Here is a 25,663-nt window from a genome sequence, read left to right on the forward strand (position 1 = left end):
GGATATTATTGAGATCAGAGGCTGACAAACCTCTTTTTTAGAGACGTTATCAATGTCTCTGCACTATTGACGTGTTGCAGTAAATCATGAAAATGTGGAAGTAATCCAGCATCAACAATTCGAGAGAGCCTGAAACTTTATTCATTTTATCATTTAAAGCAGTGACTTCCGAGCTGTAACGACTTGCTGTTCTATTCAGGGAACAATTAACTGTCCTCAGATGGGTATCATCAAATAAAAGTGGCCAAGTGTCAGTGTGATCTATTAGTTGTGAGACACTAAAACAGCATTGATAAATCAGAGCTGGCTGCTTCAGCATTGCCAGCACGTTGGCAGCTGTTTTGTCCCGTTGAAGATCAAATACCCGAGTCCTCCAACAGGTGGCTTCATCCTGTCCTATACCCGTCACTGCAGCCAATGCTTGGATTGGAATTTGGGCTATAAATTGTAGACGACACAACATGATGCCAGACAAACATGCAGCTTGAAACGTTCAAATTTTACCAAAGGCAATGTGTCTGACTTGTCTACTGAACTGTGGCTCGGGTCAAACATTCCTTCATCTTTTTGCAAAAGAATAACATTTAAGAGCACAGAGGCAATGTGAAATATTAAAATTTCAGCATTCCCACAGCATAATATTCTTCTTCCAACTTGCTCATCGTGTTCACAAAACTCTCAGATTACAATATTCAGTATGCGTCTGTTTGGTGGCAGTTACATGCAGAGCTTGCTCTCGTCTCAGCTGTGAGCTGTCTTCAGCAGTCACTGGCTGATGGAAAGAACTGGGAATATGAGCTTATTAAAATTTCATTAAAGAGACTTTGTTAGAGGAGCTGTTGTTGATGCCTCTCATAATCTTTCATGATTTTTCACAAAGTAAATATCAGTTACAAAGCACCTGCTGATGAAGAGGTGCTGATTGGTTGTTAGCGCCGCAATTGTTAATGGGTCACATTTCTCCATTCTTGTACTTGCCCCTGAATGCCCCGTCTTGTCCAGATCAAACTTAACTAAATCATTTTCATGTTCAGCTCAGATTTAATATTAATTAACTGCAGCTGATTGTGTGATTCGAGTATTATGACCAGAACTTCTGAATCATTCATAAAGGCAAAAAATACAAAGTTAATTTGACTTTGGTTTTTATCTCGTCTTTATTACTTATATAACCTATATTACACTGATTCACATTTTTAAATCACCGTGCTATGAAATTAGGATCTGATATTTTGATGTGTTTTAAACTACGGTTTCAGTGTTATAATATAATTGATTAAGTGATGAGCAATAATCCAACAATTACAGTTTTCAATTTCTTCTCCAGTGTCCAGGTGTCCCCCACTCTACAGCTGCAACCAGCACGGCTCTGTCTGAGCTCACAGTCTGTAAAGTGCAGATGGCATGTGCTCTTTGACCACAGCCCAATTACCATCCAAACACTGCAGATGCCCAGCGAGAGAGAGAGAGAGAGAGAGAGAGAGAGAGAGAGAGAGAGAGAGAGAGAGAGAGAGAGAGAGAGAGAGAGAGAGAGAGAGAGAGAGAGCTGTGGCTTTTAAGTAAAAAAAAATACAAGTGCAGGTTAGATAGCAACAGAGCCAGTTATAGAAAGTGAAGTGGGCTGTGAAGCTGCAGGGATGGAGTGGGGGGGTGGGGGGTTCAGTGAGATGTTCTGCCACCTTTCAACCTCCCTCCTCTTACCACCTCTTCCTCGTCCATGAAACGCTACATCATTTATTTCTGGGACTACCTTTACTTCGTCCTCACCTCCAGTGTCGTTTTGTTTAAGCAGAAGCTATTAGGGCTTGAGAGACAGCAAATTAAGCTAATGGGCCTTATGCAAACGCTGTCCTTCTCTCCTATTCAAAATAATGGATTGCGAGGGCCCCACATGTTTCAACATGAGGACATTAGGATGGGATCAGACAGAGGACACTACTCATGCTCGCCTAAATCTTACAAATTAAACACGCACACCCCAGATTAAGCTATGCATAAAGCCTCTCTAATAAGCCAAAAAAAAAAAATGCTAGTGTGAGTGAGAGCGACAGGAGAATATTGTAGACTTGGCATGTGTGCAGAAATTCAGGGCTTTATGTGTCCTAGACCACATTTTTAAGATTTGGAATTCACATAAATCCACCATGATGGACAGTATTGTTCACAGGCATCTCAATCCCTGCACAGATCTAAATAAGGGATGTGGAAATGCAAGCTTATTTAGAGTATATCCATGTGAGTATGTACACACATATAGTATATGTAAGGGAGTTATCTATAGCAAGAAAGGGGCTGGAGGAATCAACAGCAGCAGAACAGAGGGTGAGGCTGCCAGACTGATAATCATGCTGCAGGTGTAGGACACAGCTGACAAATGAGCAGGAAGTGTGTTGGAGAGTGTGTAGGTGTAGCCAAGCGCTCTCCATAAAGGCACAGAGGCCGAGGCACAACATCCACAAAAGCTACTCAAATGGCTGCACTCACTCACTCATATTTCTACCCTGCCCACTCACCATGCTTTACATAAGCACAACTGTGTGTGTGTGTGTTTGTGTGACTGTAGTACATGTCAGTGTCCCAGTGAGAGAACATATTACTCATTTACACTGAGGGAAGCCATCGTCAGTGTCCATCAGTCTGTGTTGGGAGACCCTGAAGCCCCTGGCACTGCACGGTCCAGCAAACACACACATATACACAGGCCATTACACACACACACTCATGCTCACCTGATGAGAAACAAAGAGCCTGGAGAGGAAAAAAAGAAGTCAGTTGCTTGTTCCCTTTTTTGTCCCTGTAAATTCCAACTTCACTGAGTGGTGATGGATCTTTATTACCGGCAGGGCCATGCCACACACCACAGGCAAGGTCAGCCAGTCACTGAGTGGAGAAAAGGAAGCTGGCATGGAGTCTGAGCGTCTGCATGTACTTCCTACATACAGTATATCTATGTATAGATATGCGTGTCTGTGTGTGTGTGTGTGTGTGTGTGTGTGTGTGTGTGTGTGTGTGTGTGTGTGTGTGTGTGTGTGTGTGAGAGAGAGAGAGGGAGAGAGAGTACTGTATGTGCACATGTGAGACTAGGAAGAAGGGTTAGTGTGTAAATGAGTCCATCCAGCAGGTGTGGACACAGAGGTGACAGGAGAAGTCAGAGGAAGATGGATGACAGGCATTGTGCGCAAACAGTCCACTTATTTAATGTGGTTTTGTCCTTGGACTGCGCATAATTTAAGTGCCACAGTTAACTGATCATATATGTTGAAAATTTCCATTACACCCGAGCACTGCATGCAGATTGATATGAAACACTAGTTTAAAGGTGACAAATGGGATTTTCATTATAATAATGGATTACAGTGAGATTCTTAAATTGCACTTCTGTCCTATGCAAAGCCTGAGCAGTGAAACCAAAGGACACAATGGGGTGATTAGGAATGTGTCTTGCCATGTGCCATGAATCTTTAATAGGAGAGAACCGTTTCAGGGCTTATGGACCTAAAGGCTTCTTCGAAGAGGAGCTAAATAATTGACGATGTTATGCTGCATGGTCATGACCCACTGACATGGAGACTTTGACATTACCCGCGACTGCAATAGCCACATATCAAAAATATAGGAGGGACAAGCACACAACCGCACTGATAAACAAAAGATGATTGAGGATATGTACACTCCTCAGTAATGCAATGACAAAGTTACTTATCCTTATCCTCTGCTTGAGCTGTCATAAAACTATTTCTGATAGAAGCAGATTTAATGCTTTGCTACGTTTTGACCAAGGTCTAGAAAATAAAGGTGTGACACGAGCTGGAACAGCCAGTCTCTTCCAGCCCATTTATTAAAGTGACCTCACCAGTGTGGATGATGGTCTGCCTCTCTTTATGGGACATGATATAGTTTGTAAAGTTGCGCTTATGAAATATAGAAACCTTGACACACACCATTAAACAGAGGACACATGGGCTGCCAAATGTTTCCGAATTATCGGCATAACATCCTAAAAATAACACCTATTCTAATGAGGCCATTAATCACACTAATTAATGTGAAGGTGTTACACAAGGGCAATGTTGATATCAATGTCACATCTTTTAAGCAGTTTAGAGTCATAACAGGTTATTTCGACCTCATTAATCTACGGTTTTATGCAACCAAGGTGCTCAAAAATCAAAATCTGGAAATGTAATTAAATTACATTCAGTTATAGTAACATTTTATTTAGCAGTAGCAGGTAAGATCCTCAAGACTTCCCGAAGTGAATCTTATAACAAAAGTGAATTTTTGTTTGATATGATGTCTCATACACTGTGTATGCTTGAACTTATAAACTTCTGCTATTTGTCCAATTTTATTATTCCTGAATGTCGCTCTTCCACATGAGGTTTTTCTGGTTTTTTTATGTTTGTACTAGGGCATGTTCAGAGCTGAAGGTTAAAACAAATATTGGGGTTCCTGTGCAAACTCTGAAGACCACACAAATACGAACCCTCCCAGCATAGTCACTTTGAGTTAACACAAAGGGATCCGCGGCTCAAAAGAACATTAAGTTCAATGCCACTCTCTGAGAGGCCACAGGCCATCGCCGTAATGCAGGGTGACACATCTTCCCCCGGTCACATTCACACATTTTGAGATGCCAGTTGAGCTTTATAAAACCCTCAGCAGTGTTATCGTATCAACACACGACCTAACACACTTTCATTAGCAGTGTTCTGTAACAGTAATTCATTACTGTGCTCCATCAATTTAGGCCTATTACATGGGTGGCAGACTTATTTATCGTCTGCTTGTTTATTTCAAATCCTCATGAGACCTGAGAGCTCAAGCTGAAGAGACTAATGATGATTAAAAATCCAATTATTGTAATTATCTATCTAAATTCCAGATTTGCTATTTTAGCATTAAATGCTCAACAATAAAATCAAAAACAATTACTCTATTGATGAGGCAGAAAACAAACCACACAATGTGCTCATGGAATTACCCTTTTCAAACTAATCCAGTCAGTACAAACATTGTCAGGTAACTAAAAGAGATAATTTAAGATGTCTTTGATACTGCTCTCATGTCAGGTAGATATATAGGTGAAGTCATGTGGGAAATGGTAGTTTACCTTTGATTTAACCAGTGCCCACTTAGCATTAAAATTGGAGACAGGAGGAGAGAGCTTGTCCAGCTCTCTATGAGGGTAAAAAGAATCCATCAACCAACAGCTCTGAATGTAGTTTGCATGTTTATACAGACATGAGAGTATTGTAAATGGCAGTTAATCTTGTCTATGATCATTTATGCAGTTCTGCCACTTTACGTTTTTCTTGTGCTTTTATTTTGAAGAACCCACTCTTATTTTGTTACTTCCTGTTATGCCGACGCTAGACTTCCTGCTCCTGTCTCAGCAGAACGACATGCTGCTCACATTACTCCAGAGTTGGTAAAATATACACACGAACTATTTACATGTCGTAGCCTGTATTTAAGCTTATGAAAGGGTGTTTAATTGCAGTTCGCTCCGTGTTTGTGTCATTGTGTTTTTCGTATAAGGACTGTTACCACGAGATGTGTGTGGAAGACAGGCTGCTAGCAGGTTGTGCTCAAACTTAGCGCCCTTGGAAGCAGAAGGAGGTAGGAGGAGACTAATGGTGCATTCATTGTAAAGAGAGTGATTCATTTCATTTAAAACAAAGAGAAAACTGTCTTTATTTTTCATTTACATAAAAGCTGTAACTCGTAGCAATTTAAAAGGGGTAATTCCATGTAAAATTCATTATTCAAGTTTACTAAAATGTATTTGTTTAAGTTTAAAAATGTGAACATGATTTCTATATATTATTCACTGAATTCTGGTATTATGGCATTTGTATTTCTGTCCATTTTCATAGTTTTCACGGTGTCATGGTGTCGGGAGGTGAAAAGAGGAGAGAATTAAAGTAACACCAGTCGAAGCTCTCTGCGTCACGTGTGGTAATTCCAAGTGGGCCGCTACAGTGAAAACTCCATGGCTGCAACAGACCTGCCATCCCTGCCGAGAAGCTGACGCCATCTCATCTGAGATCCAGCTACCGACCTGTTACCAGCCAGCTGACTTCGTTCGCATCCATATCATGCTCAGGCAAGAGTAAAAAGGACAGCACACTAAAGGTACAACGACGGATACTGAAAAAGAGACATTGAGTGCCAAGGAGCAAAAAAGGACTATTCACACACACTACACATACAAGCTTACAGCGTAACTGAAGTGTTTTACATACCAACGTATCATATTTTGAGGTCAAAATAATTCGTGAGTTGGTTTCCAATGCATAACGGTTCTGAAATTGGTGAATATTTCAAGACAAGTGGCACATGTGTTTATGGAGTAATAATTCATGACATGTCTGTTTATGAGAAAGTTTAAAAGGTGAAGCTCTTTAGCTATTAATGTCTATAGCGCTCATTTATGACATTTTTGTTGTTACTGTTTTATGCTAAAAATCCCATTGAATGTCCATAATCGGTAAATGCTTGACATAAGTATTACTCTGTGGTAAATGATAACTACAGCTTATAAGTATAGACTCAAGCATAGGGCAATCAGAGGCTACAGTCGACCTAAAGCAGTTGCACAAACAAACAAAATGTCACTCCCAACAGAAGAAACGGACAATCCCACAGACACGCCACTCAAGTCTAACTCACGTGAGAGAAAGCTAACAGAGAAAGGCCAAGAGATGCATAAGGAAGACATCAAAAAACGTGTAAAAACATTTAACAAAGCTTATGACTCTTGGAAGCTAGTAGCAAGGGAGACAAGGACAAAACTAAAAACCCTCTGCTCATTAGAAGACCTCAATAAATTACAGCAAGGTATTGAAGCAAAGCACGACGCCGTAAGACAGCAATATGAACCTATCCTACGTAACAGTAGCACCACATCTGAGATCGTCAACAAAATGGACGCCTGTGTTACACTAACAAAGGAAATCTGTAATCTCATAAGTAACCGTCTAGAGACTGTTAATGAAGATTATAATAATCAACTTGAGAAAGAAAGAGTAAGAGAAACGTTAAACAAAAATGAATATGGGTCTGTCTTTGGCTACACCAAAACTGAAACTGCAAGCTCCTTAGAGTCATCAGAGGAATCGAGCAACCACTCTGACTCAACCAGTACCCAGAGCGGTAGAGTAGATGCAGAAGCAGAGCTTGCTGCTAAGCTAGAGCAATCAAAGGCCATAGAAGAAATTCAAGCACAGAAAGCACATCTTCACAAGTTAGAAAGTGAATGGAAACTCAAAGAGGCAAAAATGTTGTCAGAAATGAAACAACGAGAGGTGGAAATGCAACAACAGTTGGAACAAGAGAGAGCAAAACTGCAGCAGTTACAAGCAGAAAAAGACGTTGCTGTAGCAGCAGCTCGTGTGAGAGCATATGATAGTTTTGAAGGTTTTGAGAACCACAACGAAGAAATTAACAACAAAACTAACCCTGCTTGCTACAGAAAGCTAAAAACTGAACCTCAATTGAATCCAGCCGCTACATCATTCCAACCTCGCCATGCAGCTTCTGAAATGACAATGACCCAGGAGTCTGTCAGTTTAGCACAAGCAATTGCTAGCTCATTAAGTATGAATCGCTTGCCAGTCCCTGAACCCACCACGTTCAGTGGTGACCCTTTAAGGTTTACAGATTGGAAAATGTCATTCATAACTCTTATTGACAGAAAACCACTCCCAGCAAGCGAGAAGATGTTTTATCTAAAAAATTATCTTGCTGGAGAAGCGCGCAAAGCTGTAGAAGGTTTCTTTTATCGAGATTCAGAGAATGCATACAATGGAGCGTGGAAAGTTTTACAGGACAGATATGGGAATCCGTTCATCATACAGAAAGCTTTCCGTGATAAGCTCATGAAATGGCCAAAGATCAGCGCAAACGACCCACTAGCATTACGAGAGTTCGCCGACTTCCTCCAAAGCTGCACTGAGGCAATCCCACATGTCAAAGGATTAGCTATACTTAACGATTGTGAGGAAAACCACAAGTTGCTCAAAAAACTGCCAGAATGGATCGTTCGAAAGTGGAGTCGAATTGTCGTAGATGAACTTGACACATCAGGCAGCTATCCAGATCTTACATGCTTCACAGAGTTCCTGAGCAGAGAAGCACGGATAGCCTGTAATCCTATTGCTTCTCCATTGTTGATAAATTTCAAACCGATAGATGATAGAATCCCAAAGAGAGCCAAAGCCTTCAACACAAACACGCAACCAAAGAGTTTCGCTCAAGAGAAACAAGACGTAAACAGCAATAAACCAAAATCACCTTGCTTTGTCTGTAAAAGTGAAGCTCATGGTATCACAAGGTGTCCCACTTTTGCAGCTAAGAGTGTTGAAGATAAAAAGACATTTATTCATGAAAATCGGCTCTGCTTTGGATGTTTGAGAAAGGGTCATATGACTAAGGATTGTAGGAGGCGACACACGTGCAACACATGCAACCGTCGTCACCCAACCTGCTTGCACGAAGACAGGAAACAAAGACCTGTGGAAGCAATAACAAATAGCCCCACTTCCACAGAAGAGCATGCGAGCCAGGAAACACACAAAGTCATGTCCCATACATCAACACAACGCACGTCTGCTACCTCAAGTATCGTTCCAGTTTTTGTGTCTTCAGTACAAGAACCACACAGAGAAGTACTCACATACGCGATACTAGACACACAAAGTGATTCGACGTTTGTCTTAGATGATGTACTTGATAAACTGAATGTGGATGTCCAACCAGTAAAACTGAAACTTAGTACTATGACAGCAATTGACACAATAATATCGAGTAAGAGTGTTCATGGTCTACAAGTTCGAGGACTCCACTCTGAGAGCTGCATTCAACTACAGCAGGCCTACAGCCGTGACTTTATCCCCGTGGATAAATCTTATGTTCCAACGAAAGAAACAGCGTTACTGTGGCCTCATCTCAGAAACTTGGCAGATAAGTTACCACCCCTCCAAGACTGTGATGTAGGGCTCCTAATCGGATACGACTGTCCAGCAGCACTGGCTCCTCGAGAAGTCATCTTAGGTGACAAAAATCAACCGTTCGCACAAAGATCAGAACTAGGATGGAGTATAATAGGCTCATCAAACCCCCACCTAGACAGACAAGGAAGTCAGAGCTTTGTGCACCGGCTCACAGTTAAAGAACTGCCAGTTCCATCAGCGACAGATGTTCTAAAGGCCCTAGAATCAGACTTTATTGAGAGAACTTATGAGGATAAATATGTGTCCCAAGAAGATGTTCATTTCATACAGTTCCTCAGTAACCACATCACACAGAAGGAGGACGGGCATTATGAGATGCCTCTCCCGTTCAAAGGCAACAGTCCGCCCAACCTGCCAAACAACAAGAGGTTAGCCACAGTTCGCCTACAGTGTCTTAAGAAAAAATTAAAGGCCAACAAACAATACTATGATCAGTACAAAACTTTCATGGAGGAAACCATTGACAAGGGTGATGCAGAGCCTGCCCCTACAACATCTGAGGGACAGACAGAGTGGTACCTGCCGCATCACGGCATCTATCACCCCAGAAAACCAGATAAGTTGAGAGTCGTTTTTGACTGTTCGGCCAAGTTCCACGGTGTTTCTCTAAACGACACTCTGCTAACTGGACCTGATCTAATCAATCCTCTGGTAGGAGTACTTTGTAGATTCAGGAAGGAAGCTGTAGCCATTATCTGTGACATTGAAAGAATGTTTTATCAATTTTCTGTCACTCTTGAATCCAGAAATTATCTGAAGTTCCTCTGGTGGAAAGGAGGTGATCTGGAGAAGGAACCACAAGAGTACCGGATGGCGGTTCATCTCTTCGGAGCCGCTTCGTCTCCAGGATGTGCCAATTTTGGTTTAAAGCATCTAGCACGACAGCACAAAGCTAACTATCCTCTAGCTTCAACATTTGTGGAGAAAAACTTTTATGTTGATGACGGGTTAGTCAGCGTTTCATCGGTCGATGAAGCAAAGAAATTGATCACTGAGTCGCAAGAGTTGTGCAAAAGAGGAGGCCTTCGCCTTCACAAATTCAACTCAAATAAAGAAGCAGCGCTCTCTTGCTTAGACTCCTCTGAAAGAGCAGCAAATGTTGAGCCTCTAGGTTTCGATCCAACCCCATCAGAACGTGCTCTCGGAATTCAATGGTCGATAAAAGACGACACTTTCAGCTTTAACATCAGCTTGAAGGATCAGCCTTCAACTCGTCGTGGTTGTTTGTCTGTCATCGCCTCTCTCTACGATCCACTCGGATTCATCGCTCCATTCAGCCTAAGTGGAAAACGTATCCTTCAAGAGCTTTGTCACAGAGGCATCGGCTGGGATGACTCACTCCCAGAAGACATAAAGCCACGGTGGGAGGAATGGATAAATGGTCTTCTCAAATTGAAAGAGGTCTCAATCCCAAGATGTTACCACCCACATGACTTTCAAAACATTGTCAGTGTAGAGTTACACCATTTTTCAGATGCCAGCTGTGTAGGATACGGTGCATGTTCTTACCTCAGGTACAAAAATGACAAGAATGAAGTCCATTGCAGTCTCGTCATGGCAAAAGCAAGGGTCGCGCCCTCAAAGGTCACAAGTATCCCGAGACTTGAACTCGCAGCAGTGGTGGTTTCTGCAAAAGTAAGTGTTCTGTTAAAGGGTGAGCTTGACATGAAAATTGATCAAGAGTTTTTCTGGACTGATTCACAAGTTGTGCTTGGGTACATTAACAATGATGCTCGTAGGTTCCACATATTTGTTGCAAACCGTGTTCAGCTGATTAGAGATAATAGTGATCCCAGTCAGTGGTATTATGTGGAAACCTCAGAAAACCCAGCGGATCACGCATCCCGAGGTCTTCATGCTTCAGACATTCACTCAACGAACTGGCTGCGAGGACCGAAGTTTCTCTGGGAGCGTGAACTACATCTAACACCCAGTACTCCAGCAGAATTGCTCGTCGGTGATCCTGAAGTCAAGACAATTCAGGTGCTTGCAACCGAAGTCAAAAACTGCAACGACATCCTCAAGCGTCTGAGTCAGTTTTCCTCATGGACAACACTTGTAAAGGTGGTTGCAAGAATCAAGAGACTGAGGTCTAAACAAAAACATAGTGAACATGTGACTGTGGAGGAGCGTGAGAAGGCTGCTGAGACCGTGATTAAAATCGTACAACAGCAAGCCTTCCCCCATGAGATAAAGATGCTTCAAAGTGAGAAAGACCTTCCAAACTCAAGCTCTCTCTTCAGCCTCGATCCTATCTGGTCTGAAGGACTTCTGTGTGTTGGTGGGAGATTAAAACAGTCATCTCTCTGTCACAAAATCAAGCACCCAGTCATCTTACCAAACAACAGTCATATCACTAAGCTGATTGTGTCCCACTACCATGCTAAGACGTGCCATCAGGGTCGAAGCCAGACACAAATGGAGCTAAGGACAAATGGATTTTGGGTCATTGGTGGGAGCAAGCTGGTTGCTAAACTGATACACACCTGTGTGCTTTGCAGGAAACTTCGACGGCCGACTGAGAACCAGCGTATGGCTGAACTCCCTAAAGAACGTCTTGAAGCCTCAGCACCTTTTACAAATAGCGGCATGGACTGTTTTGGCCCGTTTATTGTAAAGAAAGCCCGCAAAGAATACAAACGATATGGTCTGATTTTCACATGTCTGTACTCAAGAGCTGTCCATATCGAGATGCTCGAAGATTTGTCGACAGACTCATTCATCAACGCATTGAGATGCTTTATCAGCCTCAGAGGAGCTGTCCGACAACTACACTGCGACCAAGGTTCTAACTTTGTTGGTGCCAGAAATGAGTTTAAGGAAGCACTTAAACAATGCGACACCAAGCTACTGGAAATCTTCCTGTCTGAGAGGCAATGTGAATTTCTCTTCAACGCCCCCTCTGCCAGCCACGCAGGCGGTGTCTGGGAACGGCAAATTCGAACTGTTAGAAATGTACTGAATGCTACTTTTGCCCAGTGCCCAGGTCGACTTGATGACGCCTCTCTCAGAACACTGTTTTATGAGGCCATGGCAATCGTTAACAGTCGCCCATTAACAGTAGATGGAATCAATGATCCTCATGCACTCGAACCTTTAACGCCAAATCACCTCATCATGATGAAATCTAAAGTTGCTCTTCCTCCCCCTGGAGTGTTTGTGAAGGAGGATTTGTACGCTACAAAGAGATGGAGGAGAGTTCAATATCTCATTGAACAATTCTGGGGTCGCTGGAAAAAGGAATATTTGCTTAACATATCAACAAGACAGAAATGGCACTTACCTCAGCGCAACCTCAGAGCCAATGATATTGTCATCATAAAAGACGACAACCTCCCGAGAAATCATTGGCAACTAGGACGAGTGGTGGAGACTGTTCAAGACAGCGACGGCTTAGTACGTCGAGTTAAAGTGCAAGTAGGAGAGCGCAAGTCTCAAAGGAAACAAGATCCCCCCTCCAAACCATCAGTTATTGAGAGACCAGTCCAAAAATTAGTGCTTCTCCTTGAGAACTGATTAGAACAAACAAAACAACAGTTAAATGCACACTGCTTTAATGATATAATGTAGTACAAATCACTCGTACTTTTGATAGTTCAACATGAAGTTACTCGTTTATTACAGTTAAGAAATCCTTTACAATTCATTTGCTCTTTGTGTATTTGCTCATTCATTGTAGCAGGATTTGGTGGGAGTGTAAATGGCAGTTAATCTTGTCTATGATCATTTATGCAGTTCTGCCACTTTACGTTTTTCTTGTGCTTTTATTTTGAAGAACCCACTCTTATTTTGTTACTTCCTGTTATGCCGACGCTAGACTTCCTGCTCCTGTCTCAGCAGAACGACATGCTGCTCACATTACTCCAGAGTTGGTAAAATATACACACGAACTATTTACATGTCGTAGCCTGTATTTAAGCTTATGAAAGGGTGTTTAATTGCAGTTCGCTCCGTGTTTGTGTCATTGTGTTTTTCGTATAAGGACTGTTACCACGAGATGTGTGTGGAAGACAGGCTGCTAGCAGGTTGTGCTCAAACTTAGCGCCCTTGGAAGCAGAAGGAGGTAGGAGGAGACTAATGGTGCATTCATTGTAAAGAGAGTGATTCATTTCATTTAAAACAAAGAGAAAACTGTCTTTATTTTTCATTTACATAAAAGCTGTAACTCGTAGCAATTTAAAAGGGGTAATTCCATGTAAAATTCATTATTCAAGTTTACTAAAATGTATTTGTTTAAGTTTAAAAATGTGAACATGATTTCTATATATTATTCACTGAATTCTGGTATTATGGCATTTGTATTTCTGTCCATTTTCATAGTTTTCACGGTGTCATGGTGTCGGGAGGTGAAAAGAGGAGAGAATTAAAGTAACACCAGTCGAAGCTCTCTGCGTCACGTGTGGTAATTCCAAGTGGGCCGCTACAAGTATGAATAGTCTCATCAAAGTCTCTGTCTTACTTCCTTAAATGGCAGCCATGTCATTTTGATACTGTACCAGAAGAAAACTAATGCCAACATGGACACATTTGGAACACCTGTGGCTTTGCTGTCCTTCGCTTATGGACGCAACGACAATGGGTGTCACAGTGGAAATGACAACAGAAGTCAGTCACCCGTCGGTCCTTTCAGCCGACTTGCCATGTGGACAGGCAGCCACTGGCAGCTAGCCTATTAAATGGCCATCCTCTCTTAAAGCCCCTGTGATTAGAGTGTGTCAGTCAAACAGCGGCCCCCCTCCCCATGGCAGCCTCTCAGGCTCCTTACTCCGCCTCAGAAGGGATCAGAAGTGACAGACCACCAGGAAACAGAGGACATAATTGGGGGAACCGGGACGATGGATGGATTGTTTGTGAACAGATCAAAATGTCCGTTTGTCCTTGTTCAAATCTTTTGGGGTTGATTCAATAAAATGGAAACAAAAAAGTGTTGCACTCACTGATAGGTTGAACAAAACAACCAGTTTGAAGGCGTTTAACTACAAGATCTGTGTCTTTGAAAGCTCCCTGATCACACACCAAATGCAATGAGTTGGAAAACCCAATTGCTTTGTGACTCCGTAACTTTACACTAAATGGCTGGTTATCAGCGTCTCTGCTTTGATTGCTTCAGTATAAACTGGAACTGTTTAGTCTAAACATTACTGTTTTAATACTCTCTACTACTTCCATTATGCTGGTGGAGCAGAGCAGAGGGGCCAATTCAGAACACAGCACTTCTGTTGTGTTCCTTCATTTCCAATTAATTCGGACACAGCAGACACCCACGATTGTACATTTGTACAAACAGTGACAATTCATCATCTGGCCTTAGTGTCCATGGCAAAATAAACACATACTAACTATTAAATGTGGTAACTGCGCTGGAATTACCCAGTAAGGGGAAACTGATCAGGAATCAAACACAAGTTTCAAACAAAATCAAACCTGAGAGTCCTGAATTTCACCCTCACCCTGAATTTGAACTAATTTCTCTCATGAATGCACAAGTACAAGTGTTTATCTGTATAAACAAGGCACTTTGCAGTTTGCACTTGGATAGATGGCACAGAGACAAGGGCCAGAAAGACAAAGTCATCAAGAGGTTGAGGTGAGTGTGATCAGTATCCCCACTGGCATCTATTTCCTGCCTGGCTGGCCTGTCTGCCGTGTCACCAGCCATCACTTCAACCCAGGCTCTTTCCATGCCAGTTGGCTCGACTCTCTGTCGCTCTCACACTCGCTGTCACAATCAGAGAGGCAGAGACAGGGCATATTAGGCCGGCATCACACATCACACGCTTATAGTTCTTTGCACTTCAGATGATCTCTCTCTCTGTCTCTCTCTCTCACACACACACACACAAGCACGTGCACATACACAGTATTTTATGTGTTCCAATTTACACATGAAAACGGATGAATGCACAGAGATACAGAAACAGGCAGGCAGGCAGGCATGCATATTCACACACAAAGACACACACAGTCAAACACACACTTACATACACACACTGTCCTCAATCTGCAAAGGGGTGTGTGTGAGTTGTCTGTTAAAAGGTTAGTGTCTTGGGGACGATGACCTTTAGGAAAATCTTTTTGTTTACCAACATCCCTCGATGGTGAGCAGCTAAAGATCGAAAGTATAATGGAGGAGCGTATACCTACAGTACAGCGCTGTGAATCACTGTAGAAGACGTAAACTGTCATTTTATATCCCGACTCCAACACTTGCCTTGTCCTTTTTCATCCCTCAAGGTTGAAAAAACTTGTGGAGGCATCATCATCAAGCCTAAATCTAGTGGCGTCTGCTCTAATCCCTCTCGAAGCCCGCAGGCTCTCCATGTCCTTCTCATTGGCTTCATTAAAAAGATCCCTGTCCTTTCTACTTCCCTTTCACTGCCTGCTGCCTTCTCATCAACCAGGCCAATTGCAACCAGTTATCTGGAGTCAATGAGTATCTGAGAGAGGTCACACATGCAATGAAGCTTCCTCTTCCTCCCAGAAGGAAAATAGGAAACTACTATAGGTTATCTACGTGTGAGAGGTGATGCCTCTCATGTAGGAGTCAAATACAGGGGCAGCAACACGAGCACATTGTGAAACTATGTACAGTGCATTGAGCATCCGTAAGGATTCATTTCTCAAACCTGACTGGCAGGTTTAGGGTTTTAGGCAGGAATCTAATACTACCCTTGAGGTCACACGGGAAAGAAGTCTGACTAGCAGTGCAGGGGAAGCGGTGTGCAAATTGAAAGTAATCCTCAGGCCTGGCCGGCGGTGTGGCTGGATTCTCATCTATTCATAATTCATCAGTCGACAGCAGTGTAGTGGAGAAAGTTCTGTGTCCATGTAATAAACCAGGGAGAGACATCTTTGAGAGGCACTGATGAAATCAGGCAGATCAACTGCTGCACTGCTTAAGGTCCCAGGTGGGAACGGCACTTGTTACAAGCAGCAAGACAGATGGAGCAGATAGCTGCAAGTTGACGTATTTCACATCATATTAGATCCTACAGCTGTCCGTCCAGTGTTCAAGAGATTAGCTGACAGAGCCACTGTCAGGCTAACATGAACTGTCAGAGGCCTAATAAGACAGTTTCCAAGCATCGCTAGATAAGGCTTTTAGAAACCAGACACTGGATTTCCTCCAATTGGGGCCATTTAAGATTTTACCCACTTGGCCAGAGGGGAGTGTAGTTACTGCTCAGGCCTCGTGTGAGTGCATTCATCAAATCAAATGGAAGACACATGGAAAACTACTGAACCATAAACCTGTAATAAGGTTTGGAAACAAACACAACATTGACATATTCACCTTAAAGTGGATATGATGAAATTACTAGCAAACAGTTGCCTATTCAGACAAGAGTATCATTAGCATTCATTTGGAGTCGTGTCTCTGGCCACCTGGCAAATGTAAGTCCAACATTCACTCTCATTCGGCTCTGTTCCACCAACCTTTGAGGGAAATATCTGGCTCTTTAGATAAATGCTCAACTTTTTTTTAGTCTCTGCCAACTTTGAAAAAAGATATCTGGCACTGTAGCCAAATGCTAAACTTTGTTGAACAACTTGTCACTAATCTGTTATTTGTTGCAGGCCGGCCCTGTTATGGCATATAAAATCAGTGAAAAGTCAAAACGGTCTAGTCACCAATCAGTGTAATCCTTAATCATTTAAAATCTCATTAATATTTCCTCAAACATCACATTGATTGTAGCTGCATCTATTGCAAAGCCAGAAAAACAAATCCTTTCAATTATTTTTCAGATAAGATTTCAAGTGCGAACATGACTGGTCTGGAGCTGAAAATGTAACTCACACATGGTAGGATGCAGGAAACAGCACTCCTTAAAGCAGGCTGATACTGATTTTCTTTTTTGGAAGACAGCTGCATTCACAATGATTGACAATGATAGACAAGATGACACAGAGACATCTCACCAATCACACATTTACTCAGCTCAACTTGAAACACACAGTGACTCTTTAAAGTTGAAACAAGTTCACAAAAGATAAGAAAACACACAACAGATGAGCCTGACTCACCTCAGTTAAACAGCCTCAATCTGAAACACGCACTGTTTGTCCTGTGACAACACACAGAGACACACACACAATATCATCTAGCGCTATGACACCGGACTGACAAAAGGTGATAAAAGAGAAAACATTAAACTTAATAGTAAAATTGTGGCTTTAAACGTTATTTTGGTTTTCTACGGTATGTGTCACAGTTACTTGGTTGGGACCATTAACCACAAACTGTTTCCAGTCTTTGTGCAGAAGCTGGCATTAGCTTCATATTTAAAACCTCACCTACTAAAAAAGTTGTACCTTGTTTATGTAACACAAAATATAAAATGTTTAAAACCAACATGTAACTTTGGGGCAGAGCCAGGCGAGCTGTATTCATGCTAGGCTAAGCTAACCAGAGGCTGATGTTGGTTTCCCTTATAACTTGCAGATGTAGGCTACGTATGATTGGTGTCAATCTTCTCAGCTAACTCTCAGAAAGAAAGTGAACATGGACATTTTCATTTACAAACCAAGTTTGATGAAAGAGAAGTTTGCAACATTTCTTTGGGCGTACTGAAGCATAGGGCCTACCTCCTTGTGTTGCAGACATGCTAATTACATTTTATTGAGGCTTGAATAACATAATGTAGAATAAAGCATTTGAGTTTGAAAAAAATGGGAAGAAATGCGAGTCTGGTTTTCTCTGAGCTTCTCCTCTGTAAAATGATGCTGGCTGTCATTCCTGACCTCTCCTTCGCCCCACTTATTTCCATCTGTCTTTACTCACTTGCTGGACTAAACTGCACAGGCTCATCATTTTCACAGAGGAGGAAGGAGTTATAGTGCTGCCTTGTTATTGTGTAGAGTGTCATTTCATGTGCTTAGCCTCATTAAATTCCTCCTGCATCTGAGAAGGCCTAAAAGGGTTATCACCATCCATCTCTCCACTGCTTCAAATAAGCATGGATGATCTCTTTTTCAGTTTTCAGCCAATTTACAGGACAAAGTGGGAGATCATCCAAAAACCTTTATCTGAATAGTAAAAAACATAACAAAACAAAACCAAGAAGACTGCGTTGAGTGTTCTTTCAGCTCTCACTCCTCAGAACGGGAAATTGCTTTGGCAAACATGGCAAACAACAACACCACCAGCTGAGAAAGTGTAGACGCAATCATGGTTTTTCCATATTTATTTCTTGTCTTCCAACTGTTTTTTTCTCTTTTCCTTCTTCACTCAAAATACCCTTTTTCATTTACTGTACTTACTGTTTTGGTCCCTCAAAGACAAACTTTCCTTGCTGCCAAAAATATCTGGCAACAAACTGCATAATAAAGTCCACACTAACTAACTAATGCAGAAAAATCTTTCACCCCTGCCTTTCTTGAGTTTATTTAATTAATGAAGCAATAGATCAAAGCTGTGAAAACTAGAATTACTGCCTCATGGTTTAGTGTCTCCACTAAAAGGCCGATTTGCAGAAAATATGGCCACAGCAACCCCTTCCTGAATTAAGTGTGCGCTGAGGCGTTTCTTAGAACATTACGATGTCGCAGTGAAGTTGACCTTTGCCCATTTGAACATAAAATGTTCCCACCACATTTGACGTTTGTGTTAAATTGTGTCATATTGTGAGTAATGGCGTTTTTTGCGGCCTCGCTGTGGCGTTGACCTTTGACCAGCGAATTCTGATCAGTTCATCCTCGATCCTACAGTAAGTGAATGTTTTTGCCAAATTTGAACAAACTCTATCATATTGCCTTCAGGAGAATTGGCACTTCCAGCCTGTCCTAAAAAGCTGATTTTTCTGTGCAGAAAAACATGAGAATGAACTCTAGTCTTCCATTTCTGAGTCACATACCTGACATGAACAAAGCAATCATAAATCAAAATACAACTTCTGATAAAATAGGGCAAATCTGATGTCAAAGTCTTATGATTCTGCATCAAGGTGGAAACCACACCATCCACAAGTGTCCCTGACCAATAATTATCCCTGTCTGACACACATGCACCCTGAATAGTGGCTGTTCTGGGATTACAGCATAATGACATGCTGATGAAATGTACGGGGCCGGCCAGCTCAGTTATGGTTTGTTGTCCATATTTCAGCTGAGCCTGTTTGTATGGCCTACTTCACTGTCCCACCCTCTAATCCTGTGCCGCTGGGAACTGCCACAGTGCCCGGTCCACTTCCCATCTCTCCTCCTCTCAGCTTAATCTCGCTGCAGCCAAGACAGGGGAAGCTTTAATTTGGGGACGACGGCTAACAGTCGAAAAACAGCCTCATCTGAAACGTGACCATGATAGTGAGAAACAAACAGCAATGAGGTTAAATCCCTTTATTTGATCAATTACTTAGAGCCTTAATGGTAATAAAAGAGACAATCTGACTAACATATTGCATTCATGTCTGCACAGACTTGTGTGCATATGCATGGTTTCATTACCGCCACACTGAGCCTAATAATGTGAGAATAGCGAGGTCTGGGATTGTGGTTTAATTATCCAAGAGTGTTAATTACAGGAAGAATTCTGAGGCAATTATAGGATCTCAGGCAACAAGGCTGGCACTGAATCTGCTCTTACAGCACGGAGACACAGAACGAGTCTCCCAGCACATCACATCACAGCGGCTAATTGTTGATTAAACTTCAAACATCGATATCACTTTGGGTGCTTTGCATTCACAAAAATGCCTGCACAAAATCAGTGGAGATAATAACTCATTTGTTCAATCACAAATGTATTCGTCCTGCCGTACTTTCCTCCCTGTTTTGGTTAAATAACAAGAGGATGTTTGTCTGAAAAGCAGTGACTGCTTATAGCTTTGAGCTGAAGTGGAAGAAATAGTAGATCCTGTAACTGTGCCATGTCTTCTGAGAGATTAGCTAATGCAACAATGAGCTCTTGTTATAAGAAAGCTACAAGTCAAGCATTTGAAGAGAGGAAGAGGTGGCAGAAAAGAGGAGCACGCGTGAAGGTGCTGACCGTGTGAAAAAAAACAATGAAACACAAAGAAGAGCAGGCAAGAAAAAGAACAGGGATTACTTCATTTCATAACACTCATTAGACATGAAAGAGTGGGGTCCCATGCAAAATAAAATTAGAAACAGCGAAAGGAAGCACAGGGAGACTTTATTTTCAACAGAATGACAGATGAAAACAGAAAGCAGAGATGTGAAATGGTTTTGGGAAGGTGATGAGGGATTATACATCCTGACAGAACCATGGAAGGAGGAGAGCTCTAGAAATGGATTTGACGAAAGTGAGGCACTTCAGAGAAACAGACTGTAACCGTGTGTGTGTGTGCATGTGTCATTGGATGGTTGGTTGACAGCCACACTCTCTTATCTCTCTGATGTAAATCTCAACTCAACAGAGATTCCATCAGTGTCGCTGCTGCCTCTGCTGCTGCTGCTGCTGTCCATGCTACATCTCAGACTAATAGGGCGGCATGCATGCTGACAATGTAATGGCAAACGTGCATGCATAAACCCAGCTAAATGAAAAATAGTTAAATAAATGCATACTGTCAACTGAGGCTCTGCGGGGAGTCGACAGTGAACCTTGGCAATTGACACAGTCGCTGTCAGCTCTTGGGATGAAGCTTTACTGAGAGAAAACAGAACGAAGGTGGAGGACAGAGATGCAAGAGCAGACTGAGGATGAAGAGAGGGGAGAGAGAGTGACTCAGCTGCTCTCCCCCAAGGCCTCCAGTAGGAAGAGAAGGAAAGGAGGGATGAAGACAAAACTGGAGAGGAGGGGTGGCCATGCTCCCAGACTGCTCTTCACAGTCATCTAAAAATTTTCAGACTTGAAAATAAATAAGGAAGCCAAGTCAGCAGCCTAAAATAACTCTCCAGGGGGAAATATACCCCAGTGCAAACAACGAATGTCCACGCTGCTGGCGCAGGAGATGAGCAATCAAATGTCCTTTGAGGGGATCACCATTCAACGCCATCTCAAGGCCATCTCAACGCCAAGTCGGAGGCGGATTACAATATGATGGCCTTTTATCTGGTTTGCAGAGGGGTCTCTTTAAAGTCTCTAGGTACAGCTATGGGCATGGAGTAATTGGGCCGTGCCTGTGCATTAAACATAGATCTGTGCTGACATCACACAGGAACTCGGCATTGGATACACTCGGATGAAACAGCATGCCGGAGAGAGTCAGAAACACCCTGCACCGCTTCAAAAAAGAAAAGAAAGCCTCGTCCATGCAAACAGACACAACCGCAGCTACACCCTGACGTAGAAATTATTCACAGGCTCTTTTGAAACTGTTTACTCTGACATGCAGACAGAGCCTTGCTCACACGGAGACAGTGGAGAGATTCATTGAAAGTGGTTCTGATGAGACGTTTCATCGTGAGACAAAGGCGAGAGGCAGTGGGCGGGTGAGAAGAAAATTCTTTGAAAGAAAGTTATGGGTGTACACTGTAAGGGACAGAGGGAAGCCATCACCTTTGAAGGAGGTGAGGTGGGTTCTGACAGCGTGCTGTCACACAGGCCGACTGTCACGCAAGCTGGGTTGATCCCCGATTCTGTGATCAATGTTTTTCTGAGACAAAAATAAAAAAAACAATGAATAATTCATCCTGAACCAATGACAGGCCTGTGAAGATGAGTAAAGCTTCAGCCCGATGCAACGCTGTCTCACTGAAACTCTTCTGGCACCAATGATAAATACATGATGTTCCCTGCGATGTCCAGAAGTGGCCTGTCCTCTTTACGTCCAAGTATGGCAGCCAGCACAGATCAGAAACTCCAACTGTCAAACTGAGGAAACGTAACAGGAGGACATTAAACAGACTTGTTTATGTACCTATATACATGCACAGAGTGGCATGCAGAGATATTCATAGAGGCACAGATACACAGATTGAGATCTATACTGACAAACATAACCCTTTACTTTTCCGAAGCAGCATGTCGCCCGCCTCCGCATATAAAAATGGACTGGGTACACACAAAGTGTTCCCATTAGTTTATGAGCAGAGTATAGACTCTATAATGCCTCAAACAACAGAGGGGAAACTTGCTACAGCTGTGAGTCGGTTCAAAGCCCAGATCCTCAGCAGATTAGGTCTGATCAAACACTCCAGACAGGCAAACTGAATCCGTATGTTCCCGCTGAGACGGAGGAAGTCCAGAGGAGGAAGGCGAGGGAAGAAGAGGAACCACAGTCTGTTAAGCACAATCTCATCACACCCATCTGTCATCATTTACACATGGACACTTACAGCTGAGATTTAGAACTTCAAATGATGCACGAACAAAAAGCTGTATCATGTCCGTGATGTGTGCTGTCACATTCCTTTATTGGCTTGTTATCATTGTTATCATCAATTCAGATGAGCCTTGTATTGTTATGACACGGCTTGTAATTGTAATAATTACCAACATCACTTCTTATTCTAATCACTATCCAAAGCTGCCACTGACAATTTCCACAAATTCTATAAAGTCCCACAGCCAGAGTGAAAACACTTTTGTTTCCTGTCAAGCTAAAAGGTCACTTGGAAATAGCAACCCAGCTCAAATTAACATCTCCATAATGAAGTAATGTGTTACATTTTTTGTCAGCTGGCAGATGGCCTTAACACCTCCAAGCTACGAGCTCAAAACCACTAATGAACAACACTAAGTACAACAGGACATTTCCGACCTTGCTGTGACCCCCACATCATTAGGGCGTACTGTACATCGAGGAGGAACGTGACCCCTCTGGTGATCAAATTCTCAAATGACAATGCGAACGTTTGGTGAGCACCAGTTACATTAGTACTATGTACATGTCAGCTGGTTGTGAAGAAAACAGAATTTCATGCAGTAAAGAAAATGCTCATGAGCAACACCAGCCTGGACATGTGTGATTAAAACAAGAACATATGTAGATAATAATGTTAAATACAAGGCAAATCATGCAAATGGTAATGTCGCCATGGGCAGCAGAATATGAAAACGGACTTCAACTTTGATTTCAGATGTTTTTTTAACATGGAAAAAAAAAACAACCGTCTGTAATTATAGAAAATATTCCTTTGATTCTTTGATGTGCTAAAAGACCCTGCCTGCATTTGATCCAGATTTCCTCTGCTGGAAACCTACAGGGGTCTTTGCTTGATAGAAGTTTGACACTTTGGAAGATAGGTTTATTTCCTTCCTTCCCAAGAGTGAAATGAGAAGATTCATACCATCCCTTGTGTCTGTTCGGTAAACATGCAGCTGCAGGCACAACCAGTTAAGTTGCGGACATCTAGATCAAGTGTGTGTGTGCAGGATGTACCCTCATACACGATGTGAGAGTGGTATAAATCGTATCATCTGACTCTCCCCGAGAAAGCAGATAAGCTATGTCTCGCAAAAAATGTCGGGCTGCTCATTTAAACAGTGAAGATCACCGATTTGGAATAAGCCCCGGAGAAGGTTCAAACTTCAACTCGAACTATCAAACTTCATGCGTCTCTTCTCTCACAAAGCAAACCGAGGGAACCAAGCCTGCAAACAGATTCGCACCATTGAGACCCACGGAAGAAGAAGGCAAAAAGCAAGTAAAGTAAAGAGGAGAGCCTCATCCAGCAGTTCAGTCTCATTCTTCTGTTCTACTGATCTCCACTTCAGGAAAATGATTCGATCAACTGATTATCTGATTCATGTTCAACGGCTGGAAAGAAGATAAAAGTCAGCTTTAGCTCTGACAGCCTGAGCACAGAGTACAGAGGAGCGTTTGGGGGTTATAGACTGATATGAAGATGCAAAGAGGCATGAATCTTTAATCTTCATTTATACTGATGGCTCACTGGGATATTTAAAATAGGTTCAGCCGGTTCAAAGACCAATTTCTTAATGAGGATGAGTGGGGGAAGAGTGAGGGAAGCAGACAATGCTTGAGAGAGCTCCGTAAACCAAAACACAGGCGTGGATCTCGTGTGCAGGGATATTTATTTTTGCACAACTAATCACATTAATCTTGATCTAAATGCATCATCACCACCCGGAAAACGGCCACGTGAGCCGTTCAGAGCTCAGCTGAGTCGGACGCACTGTTGACGGGAGGACCCATTTGAAGAATGATTAATTAATCCACTGCTTAATATCCTTGCACAGCGTTAAGTGTGTCTGGCCACAATACGTAAGGATCTCATTAGAGATCAAGTCATTAGTTGGTTCAGGTCAGTGGGGAGAAAGTGACAAAACAAGCTGCTACTTTTGATCATCAAGCAGTGGAAAATCAATTAGGAGAGGGTTGGTGACAGGAAGAGTGTGTTAGTGTGTACACTGAGAACATATTGTGTACATCCCTCTTGACCCCAAAGCAGCTTTGAGCCACCAAGGTATGAACTCAACCAGACCTCTGATGGTAAAGGACGTGAGCTGTGTGTGTGGGCGGGCGGGTGTCACACAGCACATCCCACAGATCGAACTGAGATGTGAGGAATCTGGAGGCCAACTCAACACCTTGAAATCTATCAGGGGATATTGTTACCAAGGTGTTGGTCTGTAATAAGGTATAGGTAGGTGGTACATGCTGAAATAATGTCAGAATGCTTCCCACTGCCTCCGCGGGTCAGCAGGCTGGTGACACATGATGTAAGAGAAGATGGGATTCATCAGACCACCGTCCCATCTTCCTTTAATCCACGGTCCATTTCTGATGCTCAGATGGTCATTGTAGTTGCTATCTATCTATCTATCTATCTATCTATCTATCTATCTATCTATCTATCTATCTACCTATCTATCTATCTATCTATCTACCTATCTATCTATCTATCTATCTATCTATCTATCCATCCATCCATCCATCCGCTCAGAAATGTATGATTTCCTCCTTCTCCTGCTTCCAACACATCCACTTGCTGCCTATTATATCCCAGCCCCTGGCAGGTGCCATTGTAATGAGGTAATCAATGTTATTCACTTCACCTGTCAGTGCTTTTAATGTTGTGGCTGATCCGTCTGTGTGTGTGTGTGTGTATGTGTGCGCGTGTGTGTGTGTGTATATTAAAGTGCAGCTACAGGCATCTGAATTTAATTAGGGAGTTAAATCTAATCATATGATCTTTTTTTTCTAAATGCCACAAAGCCATGTGATACTTCAGGGCTAAAGCAAAGAAAACTGGAAAATGTGACTGTGCGTATGTGTGAGTATGTGTTTGCATGTACGTCCTCAGCCGATTGAATCAGCCTTACACCAACATTGCATGTCAATGTGTTCTAATCTAATCCCGGTCATAACTACATAATTCAAGAGAGCTGATTAAAGAGCGATCTCATGTGCAGGGTCCATGGAGAGATGGTATGAAAGATGTAACTTGAGTCAGCCCATGGGACACAGGTGGTTCAACACAGAGGTTCAAAATACAGTCAGCCGTGTTTGCCTGGCTCAGCTGCTTCAAATGTGGTTGGGATAGGCATAAAACTGAAGCCTTTTTAAACGTGCATCAAATATTTGACATAGACAACATGTTTAATGACAGACGTTGCTCTGAATCTGTATATATATAAAAGCTTATTTTCTCTTCTCTATTTTCGTCTGGAGAAGGAGACGCTCTTCTCTCTCTCTTCATACAAACACTCAGACTCAGACTCTTTGACTGTGTGAATGAAAACAACCTGCAGCCCATTGTGCTCAGTGTTTTTC

Source organism: Trachurus trachurus (genome assembly GCF_905171665.1).
Source record: "Trachurus trachurus genome assembly, chromosome: 4".
NCBI lineage: Eukaryota > Metazoa > Chordata > Actinopteri > Carangiformes > Carangidae > Trachurus > Trachurus trachurus.